This window comes from Miscanthus floridulus, chromosome 2 (genome assembly GCF_019320115.1).
Source record: "Miscanthus floridulus cultivar M001 chromosome 2, ASM1932011v1, whole genome shotgun sequence".
Taxonomy (NCBI): domain Eukaryota; kingdom Viridiplantae; phylum Streptophyta; class Magnoliopsida; order Poales; family Poaceae; genus Miscanthus; species Miscanthus floridulus.
In genome coordinates, this window is record NC_089581.1 from 53,111,797 (window position 1) to 53,125,138 (window position 13,342).

Below are 13,342 nucleotides of genomic sequence, written 5' to 3' on the forward strand. Positions count from 1 at the left end.
GTGAGTATGGGTTTTTGTTGCCTTCTCCCGAGTAGGATTTATCCCGTATCAATTTTATAAAACACGGGCGCAGCTCATAGCTAGGTGTTAGGATAGGCTCTGAAGACTTTGGTGGCTCTAGGCTTGCGCTCATGGGTTTAGCATATTGATAGATAGGAGTGGAATCTATTCTAAAAGAAAAAGTAAAATAAAAAAAAGAATAAAAGATAAAATGTTAAGCTAGGCTCAAAGTTAATTTAGCAACCGTTTTCCCAGTAGCGGCGCCAGAAAGCTTGTTGGTATATTTAACGCACACAGATAAATCCGTAAGTGCACGGATATCGCTGTAACTTTCACCCAAAAGTATTCCAAGTATCGTATCCATAGGAAAACATGTGAGACTAACTATGATCTAACTTAACTAGGGGTAGCAACAAGGTTGAGATAAATAGGAGCGTAGAGAGGAAAACTAAGGTTCTCTAGTTCTGACTTGGGTAAGCTATATCTTCTACTATTAAACTAGGGACATTACTAGCGAAAGACACCAGCAGATGATGCTTTCCTTTATAACTGTGTCCTACTTGCGCCTATAGATAGGAGGTGGAGTACAAAGGATCAACGAAGCTATATAGTACAGGCTATATAGAACTAATGTCACACACGTGATCTACCACCATCCGGAATGCAGGGTGCATTCACGATTAATCTAAGTCTAAGCACCACGCTTACACTTACAATTAATAATTTAACCTAGAGCGTCTATAGATTAAAGCACTCAAAAGAGAGTCATGATCCTGATGAACAATATAAATAATTACTTACTTGAATCAGAAATTAATTACCAAAGAAATCTCGAAGGCAAGCTCAAGTAGAACTTGGATCCATCAAGGTACAAGTCATAGAGAGAGCACCGACAGGCCGGCACCTCCTTCCAACTCTTCCCTCACTCTCTATCTCACTATTATTTATAAGACTAGATCCTATGGAGGACTAATCTTCTCTTAATAGCTGGCTCTGATTCTCATGATATGAATTAGGGTTTTAGGATGGTTCTAGGGAGGGTGGTAGGGGCTGGTATATATAGGCCAGAGCGTCCAACGTGAGCCCTTGGATCAAACCGACTTAAAGGATGGCGTAGATACAACCTAGGAGGCGGTAGAGAACCGACATTGCGACATGGAGGCTGGCAGGTGGGCCTAGGGGCCGGGCGGCCTGTAGGTGGGGTCGGCCGACCCCACATGGCAGCCCCTCAGGTCTGCTTCAGTGGAGAGCCTCCTGGAGTCTTCTAGAATCTTCCCACGCTGTTTACACGGCAGAATTTCATAATTTCCTCTAATGGATAGGTCCCCTTGATGGTTTTCTAGATAAACCCTGCTGAAAACACAGATCACCAAAACTCATAAAATTTATTAGGTGGGGCCAGCCGGCCCCACATGGCAGCCCCTTGGGTCTACTTCAGTGGAGAGCCTCCTGGAGCCTTCTAGAATTTTCCTACTTTCCTCTGATGAATAGGTCCCCTTGACGGTTTTCTGGATAAACCCTGTTGAAAACACAGATCACCAAAACTCGTGGAATTTATTAGTTTAAACCCCTATACCTATATTTGGTGATGGAATTAAGTATAAATACCGGTTATGTTGATGGTTTATAATTAATGCTAGCGACCGTCAACAACCATCCTTGCCATTTCATTACTCTAGCATGCCATGGACCTACGTAAGCCGAGAAAACAGTTCACTGATGATGGCATCCATGTGTTCGTTCGGATCTCAAGGGGACCTCTGCCTAAGGTTTCGCGGACAGAACCCTAGGTTACTAAACCAAAGTTTTAGTATAAATTCAGCTAACCGGATCACTCAAGAGCAAACGTTTGTGGCCACCACCATGAGACTAGTCAAGCTCTTCGCTGTCTTGAATTTTTTTATTTTTAACACTTTTTGTAAACTAATTTTAAATCTAACATTGTTTTTTTTCAAAACTAACACTTTTGGCCGCGCCTATTGCCATGGCGCGGCGAAACGCCTGTGCCGCGCCATGCATGGTGGCGCAGCAGGAGGCTGACGTGGTGACAACCGACGCTGCTGATCGGTGACGTGGCAGGGTCTGCCGTACCACCGATCTTGGCGCAGCACTGACGCGTCACGGTGCATGGCGCGGCAGTACCTAGTCGGTTTAATCGGAACTTTCCGCGTCGATCCTTTTTTATTACGTCTTGTTTTTACTCTTATATTGGGAGTTATTCTACGTATTGCTTGACGTAAAACCAATAGTGGATTTGTTTCTGTCTTTTATTGAATTTTTTTCATGGAACGATAGAGAATTTGATAAGCCAATGATTTTTTCTGTCTTTCAAAATACGGTTAACCACCATGTTAACTAATCGATTACGAAAAATTGGATCAGATTTTGGGGTTCTTTTTTCTGCAGTACCTCGATGTGACATGAGCGTGAAAGAGGTTCAAGAATCCATTTTCTTTTTATAAGGGCTAAAAATGAATCACTTATTTTTTTGGCTTTTTGACCCCATATTGTAGGATCGACAGCGATGCGACCATGGACCCCGGCTTCCTCGACCCCTCGCGCAGCACGGTCGACTACTATGCGTCTAACCAAGGTGCCTTCTTTGGCGATTTCATAGCGGCGATGACCAAGCTCGAAGGATCGGGGTCAAGACGCCAGCCACTGGCGTTGAGATACGCCGGGAGTGCCGGTTCCTGAACTAGTTGCTACTTAATCTCATCGGCAGTGCTGTCACGACGCATTGAAACGAATATGAAGCAAATAAATGAAGTCCGTGTGCAAGTTGACAAGCTGTCACATAACATTTTCATTGGTTTGACATAAGTTCGACATATCATAACCAACTAAACCTGCAAGTTTCGAACACCAATATTCGTTCGACCTAATAAACTAAGACCCGGGAGTGTAAGGATCACTTGGACGCCTCTGTCTCTTCGGATTTGTTGGCAACACATTAGGAGGGTAGCCAACGTCGGTGTGGTCGTGTCACTGGAGCGTATGGCTCGTACCCTGCAAGTATATGATATGCATGATTACTTATAATCTTTATGATTGTTAGTTCATGGACCCTACCTATTTAAAGAAACTACCTTTGTTAGTACCTATGAGGCTCTTTGGGTATCAAGCGGGGCACCACATAGCTGAGACATGCCGATCTCGTCCTGTGGCCAATCGTCCCACTGGTCGTGCTGTCTGCAGAAGCCTAGGGGTCATCGTTGTCATCATCGTCCTCGCTTGCAGGGTCCTTCCCAGCGCTATAATGTGGTGGTGTACGCACTGCGGAAGTGACACCTGTCATTGGCTGAGAAGAGTCAGCTGGTGTTCTCAAAGAGGCTAAAGACGTGCCACCTGACCGCGCCAGGAGTGTCCATGCAGCTCAGTTTCTGAGCTAGCTTCCTGCAGCTCTTCTTCACCTTCTGCATAAATAGACGTTAAAGTTAGTGCATTTCTCAAACGCATATACACTTAAGAAACATTTTCAGAACGAACAAGTTTATGTTTACCTCCACAAAAGCCTCGAGAACGCCTGGCCCCTGCCCTCAGACTCGTGAAGCCAGAACGCTGCTTCGTTGGACATCCTTGACAATTGTGTCGCCTGGGTACAAAAACGCGGCTGGACAGTTTTAGTACACATACTTAATACCAAATGGATAACAAATTGTACCATTCAAGTATCTTACCACATATCTTTGAAGCGGGGCTCTCTGTAGCTATGTGTCCTCCCTAGTGGCAACGTTGTACACATCTTCGATCACATCTTCCTCTGAGTCCTCGTCAATTGCCTCCTCAATGTATGGGGGCTTGATATGTGTCCTCGTAGACCTATGAAGCCACCATAGGTACTCGTCGAAGGTGTGCTATCGTGTGGAGGACCCGCATGGACCGGCTACCGTTCCCTGTTCTGCCACAAGTGGATGTGCGAGTTGTGTGTCACGCGCCAATCCTTGGTCTTGTACCTCTTCCTACGGTCATACCTGCAACAAAACGATGTTAGTTGTATCACACACATATCTGAATTATAGCTTTGTTATTAATAGATAACGCACGTGTGTAATTCTTGGTTGGTGGAGTAAAGCGGTGGTGGGTAGCATATCATTCTTCTAAACTATTTGTAGACCCTGATGGGCAAATGAATCTCGACGATATGGAAGAAAATAAGAGGGACGTTGCAGCGATACTCATCTGACTCGTCCCTAGTGATAGGACTGAGATAGTACTGGAGCTCTAGAGCATCCTAAGGACACCAATGCACCTGAACATTTCGTAATTGAGTTAGGTTGTGATATAGTGTACATCGAACAAGACACAGGTATGATAGTAAAGAGAGCGTAACCTGGTGTTGTGTCAGGACGTCGAGACCGTCCGTGTACTTTCTGTACTTGCGCCTCGCATTCCCTCTAACTAACTCTGCTTCTGTCCAGATATACAGAGCTATAGGGAGTGTATCCTGCCCGTTCCATTGCTGCATTGAACATGATAATGAATTAGCCATTAATAATCTCATCATATGTAACTGCCTTGGAGAATATAGTAAACCGAAGTACTTACCGATAAACCAGTATTAAGGGGCCTCCCAATGGGCCATCGTTCCTAACATCAAACCTAGAGTAGGTAGGAGCAACCCCCTAGGTTCGCATACACTGAGGTGCGACGGCAGGCAACGCATAGCTGTCGATATGTCCATGCCAGGACTGCGCTGCCCTAGCTATACGCCGCTATGTTCTCTCATGGCTGACATAGTATGTCAAGGAAGATTCAGCTGATGGTGTTGCCCAAGGCGTCTGGGAAGAGAAAAGCACCAAGAAAGTGCTAGAGCCACACTCTAGCGAACCTGTTGATCTGAGCCTCCTCAGCCTGTGGGTCCAAGTAATCAAAGCGCTCTGTGATCCAGGACGACGAAACACCATAACTTTTCCTGAAATTCACCAAAGAAAATGCGACCCGATGGCTGTAGGAAAGCAATGCAAGTATTAAATAGGCTTGAATTACTCACTTATTTTTCTTTGAAACATCATCGTCCGGTGGAAGAAAGCCAGTGAACTAAGCCACCAGCTCCCTCCAGTGATCGTTGTCAACTATACCCGTCACTGGAAGTCTTCCCAACCGAAAGCCAAAGATAGCCTTCATGTCCTGCATGGTCAAGGTCATCTCACCACAAGGTAGGCAGAACGTGTGGGTCTCAGGCCTCCATCTATTATAAGAATAGAACGACTGTTAGTTGACTCAAATTTGTTATAAGAATGTTTATGTACAAAGAAGGCACTCGCACCTGTCTACAACTGTAGTAAGTAGTGCTGGGTCAAGGAGCGAAAGACCGTAGTTGACAACACGGACAAGCTCGAGGAAGCTGGCACGGCGTATATACAGCGCGTAACGCTCGTCCCACTAGTGTGCCCGGGTGTGCGTGCAGGGCCTCAAAGGAGGCAAGGCCACCTCTGCGTCGGTGTCACTCAAGATATGTGCTCGGTGCTTGTCGTCGTACTCCACCTCAAGAATGAGATACAACGGGTGCTGCGTGGGATGGACCATCCTGTTACAAATTGATAAACAAAGGGTTAGCGTATTCAAATTAACAGTATTCAAATTAACATTACGTAGCATTATAAAATTTGAACTACTTGTTATGCAATACGAACACAATATAAAAGCACATGTATATATTCAAAGTAACATTAACAGACATATTATACAACTTTACTAGAAAAATAAGCATTTAACGAAACTTCATCAAGTCATCCAAATCGACGTATCACGCACTATTAAGTACCGACACTTGAAAACTTGTATCTATACCCAAAATCCCTAACTAAATAACTAATTATAAACTAAATAATAAATACCTAATCAATCCCTAAACCCAAAATCCTAACTAACCGTAACCTAAACTCTAACTACTTAACCAAACCTTAACTATACTACAACACACAACCTCAAACCTAAAAACTACCTACCTAAATCATAAACAAATTCACTAACCTAACTATCCTAAATCACTAACCCTAACTATCATAAATCACTAACTATACTAAATCACTAACTATTATAAATCAATAACAATCATAAAACCAAAACTATCCTAAAACACTGACAATCTTGAATCACTAACCTAACTATCCTAAATCACTAACAATCCTAAATCAATAACAAGCATAATAACATGAAATTGAGAGGGAGATACCTTGAGCGGGCGGCCGTGACGCGCCGGCGTTCGTGGCGCGGCCGGCGCGGGCGCTGCGCGGTGGTGGGCGGGCGGGCTCGCTCGCGATATTTATCTGGTCCTGCTGCGCCGTGCACCGTGGAGTATCAGTGCCGCGCCAAGATCGGTGGCGCGGCAGACCCTGCCACGTCAGCGGTTAGCAGCGCCGGTCGTCGCCACGTCAGCCTTCTGCCGCGCCACCATTCATGGCGCGGGACAAGTGTTTCACCGCGCCATGGCAATAGGCGCGGCCAAAAGTTTTAGTTTTGAAGAAAAAAAAATGTTAGATTTAAAATTAGTTTACAAAAAGTATTAAAAATAAAAAAAATCGTTGTCTTCACCCTGGCTTCTCTGTTCACCGCGACATGGTCCGTTGCTGGGCTAGGGGTAGGCTGGCCAGAGCACCCCCCAACGCCGAAACCTGGTTCCATCTAGCAACATCGCCCACCACGACTACACCACCCGCCGCCACCGCCGCTCCATCAGCACGGTCTTTGTCGGCCACAACCATTAGCCTGTTCGTTTCGGCTTATTCGCTCATATCTGGCTTATAATCCACGATTTAAACTGTGTTTTTCTCTCACACCAAACCAACCAGCCAGCTTGAATAGTATTTTTCTCTCACACCAAACTAGCCGGCCATAATTTCAGCCATAACTTATAAACCAATTCAGCCTAAACGAACACAGACTGCATATCCGGCACCACCACGGCTACACCGCCCGCCGCTCCATCGGCACGGTCTTCCGTCTGCCACAACCATATCCAGCACCGCCACCATTTCATCATTAGATTAGAATTCAGTATTCGATCGAGCAAGACATTTTTTGCATTCACAGTTTCAGTACTTTTTTAGGCGCCCCCTCACTCAGTGCTCGATCTTTCGATTGTTCCAGTAAACAGTGTTGACTCTTTTAATCAGTGTTCACTCTTTTATCCAGTAATATAGATCTTGTGATCTTCAGATCGTATACTGCTTTCAAAAGTTCAGTATTTGGCTGAGCTCTTATTTTCTTTTACCGTTCAAATCTTTACTGCGGTTAAGACGTTAAAATGTCTCGTGAGAACGAGCAAATCATTTAAATTTGAATAGCAAAATGGGTCTTAATTTTCTGCACAAGAAGGATTCAGAGACAAAGAAACAGATGTTCTTAAGACTTACTAGACCAGCCTCAACGAGGGGAGGCGACCTCCCCCCTCAGCCGATCTGAAGAGCAGAAGATTTGTTCTCCGAGCAACGCAACACCTCCATTGCCATTGAAATCGGACAAAGGGGCTGCCTGAATCGTTGCTCGTTGACGTTCTCTCGTCCTTCGAGATGAGATCTATCCGATGCAAAAGGGAGCTCGGACACAGCAAAAACAACGAGACGCAAAAAAAGAGAAGGAAAATAACCGAACAAGTGATCTCAACAGAGACATGAAGCCACGAAGACATCCTACATAACCGATCTGCACGGGCTCGGCCCAGTAAGAGGAGAATTTTCGGACTAAAATTAAGCCCAATTCCTAAGGCGAACGTGGGAAAATTTCTCCATTCATACATTTTTTCTATATAAAATTGAATTGATTCCGATAAAATTGTATGATATCTATGAAATTCCTGCATTTCAAATATGCCTTATAATTGCAGCGCATCAGCATCCCTAGTTTCATTCCGAAAAGCAATGAAAAAAGCTATTGAATTAACTAAAAAAGCGGATATAAAGGGAATAAAAATCCAAATTGCGGGTCGTCTAGCAGGAAAAGAAATTGCACGTGCCGAATGCATCAAAAAGGGTAGACTACCCCTCCAAACAATTCGCGCTAAAATTGATTATTGCTGCTATCCAATTCGAACTATCTATGGAGTATTAGGTGTCAAAATTTGGATATTCGTAGAAGAAGAATAACTAACCAAGAGTATCCTAAATTTTCCTCCCAAAAAGTCTATGTTTTCCAACTCTAAAAATGTATTGGGAGGAAAAAAAAAAGAAGACCATCTCCAATAGTTTCTAATAATTCACTCCTAAAATATAGAATACAATTTTACATCAGGAATCTTATACTATTACTAAATTATTTTAACCAAATTTTTTATATTATTTCTCTCTTGTACATTTGCATTTGGAACCCTGTCATACTTTTTATTCTTTTTTCGCCCTTCCACCTTTAATTGGCTGAAGAATACGTGCTGCTCCGCGCAAAGTTACGCACGACAAGGAGGATTTCCCAAATGCGTAAATTTTAGGAGAAAGGATTAGGAGTTGTTGGAGAGGGATTTTTCGCATCTTGCCAAAAATCAAGAATTAGAAAAGGAAATAGGGTACTCTTGGAGATGCTCTTATACCAAATAATAAAAAGAGAGTATATGGTTGGTGTTTGGACTCTCCAGCTTAGTTTAATAGGGGGAATCAGAGCCTCCTGGAATAGAATAACTCAGTTGAAGGGTAATGATCATACGTCTGTAATGCATTCTATGTTCCGGAATAGGTCCCATTCTTCTACCCTTTTCGGGTAGTCGATGGCTATTCACAAGTACTACCTTAACGCCAAAGAAGTGTTCGACCCAATTCTTTATTTCTGTCTCAGTGAATCTCGATTCGACATTAAAAGTATATATTGATTCTTTCCCAATGAAACATTTGGAGGTTCATGACAGAGAAATGATAGCTCCTCATCCATCCGGGGCTCAATAGGAATTCGGTTGAGAGCAAATTTTGTGTTGTGGTGTCTCAAAATAGGATAGGCCTTCAGTTAAGAGTTTAGTTGGAGTTGCTTGATAACTTGACAAATGCATATACAAGTTGTGTGGAGTACGAAACATTAGTCAAGTCACGATGGATACATTCGCATAGCATCATTCATGATTGTATATCAAACGGCAGATGTTCACTGCAGGAAAATGGGTGGATTCATCTATCAGTTCCACAAGTTCCCTTACCAAGCATGTGCAAAGAATTTAAAAAACCGGAATGTTAACCTGACACAGATTTCAGTCCACGATCCTAAGGATTCAACAGGAATGGAGACAACTGACCATGATCTCTAACTCTTTGCTTGCTCATACTCAACTAAAAACAAAGCACTTAAAGCATCATGTCTGCCATAAGCCAATGCACCAACAGAAGGTTCATCATCATGGAATGAATGGATCCCAGTGTTCTCATCATGGTACTGGCGGTCAACCCGTAGCATGATTTGAAAAGCCAAAATTGATAAACTCATAACCATGCCATAGCTCAGATTCCAACAAACCGAGTCGTGATATTTCAAAAATTAATGTGCTTGGGATTGGCCATAGAGGAGAGTACAGCTGTACGTACAGGAAAAATTGGATCAACAGTATCTAGCTAGTTTCAAGTACTATGTAAGTTAGAGACTGACTTAGATCATATTAGATTTGATAGCATTCTGCATTCATAACCTTGATTCTCTTGAGTATCCAGTCATCCACATTTTTTGTGACAAATTGCTGAAAATAACAACTAAGCAAGAATGTTGTACAGGGCTACTAGAAATTACCTAGAGTATAGAAGCTCATGTAAGGAATGACAACGTCGGGCCTTCTGCTGGACATCTTCTTGACTTGGCCTGACTCCAGGTTAATCGCGAAGATGCCAGCGCTTGTCCTAACGAAGATGACACCGAGGCCCTCCGCGAAGCCAACCGTAATTGCATCTTCCTTCGTCAAGATCTCTGTGAAGCCAAGCGTAGTTGGTTGGTTCAAGGGGACACGAGTCTTGCGATCAGGCAGTGTGCTGAGTTCCAAGACCCTGCTCTGCGTCCATGCCGCCAGTTCTATCGGAACCAACAGTCTCTGTCGACCACAGGTAGAGGCGATCTCAACCAATTGCCCAACGATCAATTGAGCCATTGGATTCACGCCCGGATCGTGAGCACCCAACCTTACATGGTTGGTGGTGGGCTCCCGTCATACTGCGCTATAAAAACATAGGTGGGGGCCAGTGGCTCTCTTCACGAGGTTCACCGTGAGCAGCCACATCGCCCCACCAACAGACCATAATCCGATCTAGAGGGTGTGTAGCTAGTGACAGGAAGCTCCATCGTCTCGCCGCCACCAGACTGCGTCACCGGACTCCACTGCTACATCGCCACCGCCTTCACCGACTCGGACCGCACCACCGCCATCGACATGGACGGCTCCAGCAGCTCCTCCACGAAGCCCTCTGACGGTCAGAGACCACTGCCCCTCTCCCTTCTCCTTAATCCCGTACTAGTAGATTTTCTAGGACTCACTGTTTATTCCAAATATAAGTACACATGATAGATCTATGGCTAGTGATCCTGCTTTAAGTCTATCAATTGTATCAGTCGCCTAACTAGGTGTAGATCTAGCCTATCGGAGTAGAAAACCGAATAGTAGCATTTAGAAGGAGGTGATAGATCCGTTTCGGATCTAAGCAGAGGGTTCATCGAACCCTAAACCAAATCGGGTGAAGGAAAGAAGTAAGAAATGGTTTTGGTTTTGAAAAGTAACTCAAACCCTAACCCGTGTAGACACCTTGGGGAAGAAGAACAGTAGTCAACCCTAACCCTAACCCTAGCCCTAACCCTAGAAACGGATCGGACGAAGGGGGGAGGACCTACCTAGACTCTTTCCCGTGCGTCACCACCGCCGTCGCGTGGGTTGAATCCTGCCGCCGCCTCACCGGTGAGCGAGGAGAAGCCGAGCTGTGCTCGCTGCCTTACGTGTGAGTCCGATCGAGGGCACCGTCATAGGACCGCTCGTCGGCGGTGCGCTCACCCACTAGGCGAGCGCGCTCGCTGGCGAGAGGACCCACGACGGTGCTGGATAGATCTAGGGTTTCGGGAGACTCTCACCGCAGCACGTGTGGGCAATCAGGGCACCGTCGCCCAGACCGCTCGATGGCGGCGCGCTCACCCGCTGGGAGCACGCGCGTCGGCAAGGGGATGGGCGACGGTGCCATCACCGCTCGCTTTTGCTCGGCTACTGCTGCTCGCTGCGCTGAGGAGAAGAGAGGGGCGCGGCGAAGAGAGAGAAAGGGAAGACGTCGAATGAGTTAGGGTTTGGGGGTGCGGCTGGCCGGGGGATTTTGATCTCCTGAAAACGTCGCCTGGTCGTCGGATCTGGATGGACGGTTTAGAGCGCATTGGACCAGAATCGGCCCAGGCGGGCGAGAGCTTTCCTGGCCCAGGCCCAGGTTGCGGCCTGGGCACGGGGGAGGCGCCGCGAGCGCGTGCACGCAGGCCGCTGCTGCTGCCCGGCCATGCACTGTTGCTGCTGGGCCGCTTACTACTGCTGTAGGCCAGGCCAAAATGAACAGCAACTGATGTTTGCAGTTTATTTATTTTTAGAAGCGGGTTTGAATGAATTTTGATGAATTTCGAAGGTTTAAAATTTCTGGTAAAATTGCACTAACGTGTTACTTTTTTTCCAGAAAGTAGATATTAATATGAAAATGCTTCTGAAAAGTAGATAATTATTATTTATTCATGTTTCCGCTGCGAATGATGATGTTTATGACCTTCTAATTAAATTCGAACTAACAGGGGGATTTAATTTTGAGGAGTAGCTATAATTTTCAGTAAATTTATAATTTTGCTATTTTCTGACTTAAGGTGTTGATAGCAATATTATAAATGTTTGATTTATGAGTTTATGCATTAATTCTATTTTCTGCCCAACGGTGATGTAGAATTAATGTAGAAGAAGTTATATGTTTTAATTTTGACCAACGTTAAATTAAGGCATGCAATTATTTTGTTATGTTTTCTCACTTTCTCTAACACTGTTTTTAGGACTCAATCCTATGGCATTTATCTCGCATATTCCGCCTCTTGAAGGGGGCAATTACAGAGTATGGCGAGAGAAATATGAGCTCGCATTTGCGTTGTTCGAGAATGAATTAGCACTTACCTCTCCGTGTCCTACTGAGCCAGAGGACCTGGTGAGGACAGAAAATGAGACTGATGCTGATTTCAATGCTCGAAATCGAGATTATGCAGAAGTTAGAATGAAATACGATCTTGATCGAAAGAAATGGGACATCTCGAACCGCAAGTGCTTGATGGTGGCCAAGTCTACTATCTCAGATGCTATAAGGGGATCAATCCCATATTATGATACCGCCACTGAGTATCTTAAAAAGGTGGAGAGTCGGTTTACTGGTTCTTCAAAGGCTTATGCAAGCACCTTAATAAAAAAATATTCAATTAGAAATATTCTAGTGGAGGTATAAGAGAACACATATTGAAGATGAGCAACATGGCTTCGAAGCTAAAGCCAATGGATTTGGGGCTCAAGGATGAGTTTCTGATTCATTTGGTTTTTACTTCTTTGCCAAAGAAATATGAAACTTTTGTTGTTAACTATAACATGTAGCCCAAGAAGTGGGACATAGAGAAGCTCATCGTAATGTGTGTTCAAGAAGAGAAGAGGCTGAAATCCTTACAGGGTGACTCTGCTAACCCTGTGAAGGATAAGAAAAAGAACTTCAATAAGAATGACAAACCTCAAGAGAAAGCCCCTCAGACTAAGCATCATCAGAAGAACATCAATACTCAAGTTGAAAAAGATCAGTGCAAATGATGCAAGAAGCATGGACACTACCAGAGGGACTGTCTAGACTTCCTGAAGAACCTTCTGAAGAGAGGTGATGATTTCATTACATTCATAGATAAATCCTTGTATTTAAGTTATGCAAAATCTACTTGGTGGATTGATTCAGGTGCAACTGTTCATGTTGCAAATTCATTACAGTGATTCCGTACGAGGAGGACCCTGCATAGAGGAGAAAGAAGAATTAAAGTAGCAAATAGAGTTGAAGCCATTGGAGATCTTTCTCTAGAATTAGTTGATGGTTTTCTATTTAAGCTTTCAGATGTTCTATTTGTACTCTCTTTGTGAAGAAACTTAATAAGTGTTTCACGTTTAGATGACGATGGATATGATTGACATTTTGGTAATGGAAAATGTCAGATTGTTTATAATAATAAATGTGTTGGTTTTGCCTTCCGATAAGACAATCTTTATTTATTATCACTTTCTGAGAATGTAAATAATGTAAGTACTGAGAATGAGAATGCTTCCTCATCTATGAATGCAACAAATAAGCAGAAGAGAGTGCATGATGTATCTTCGAAATTATGGCACTGTCGTTTAGGCCATATTTCGAGGGGAGAA

The 13,342-nt window shown here is 44.1% G+C and overlaps 1 non-coding gene across 1 annotated transcript; it reads right to left on the reverse strand.

Annotated features, from left to right (window-relative positions):
* Positions 1–7,340: 7,340 nt before the first annotated feature.
* Positions 7,341–7,478, reverse strand: LOC136541094 (small nucleolar RNA snoR77). Its single transcript, XR_010780194.1, has one exon. It is a non-coding gene; the product is annotated as a small nucleolar RNA snoR77 (small nucleolar RNA).
* Positions 7,479–13,342: the final 5,864 nt, after the last annotated feature.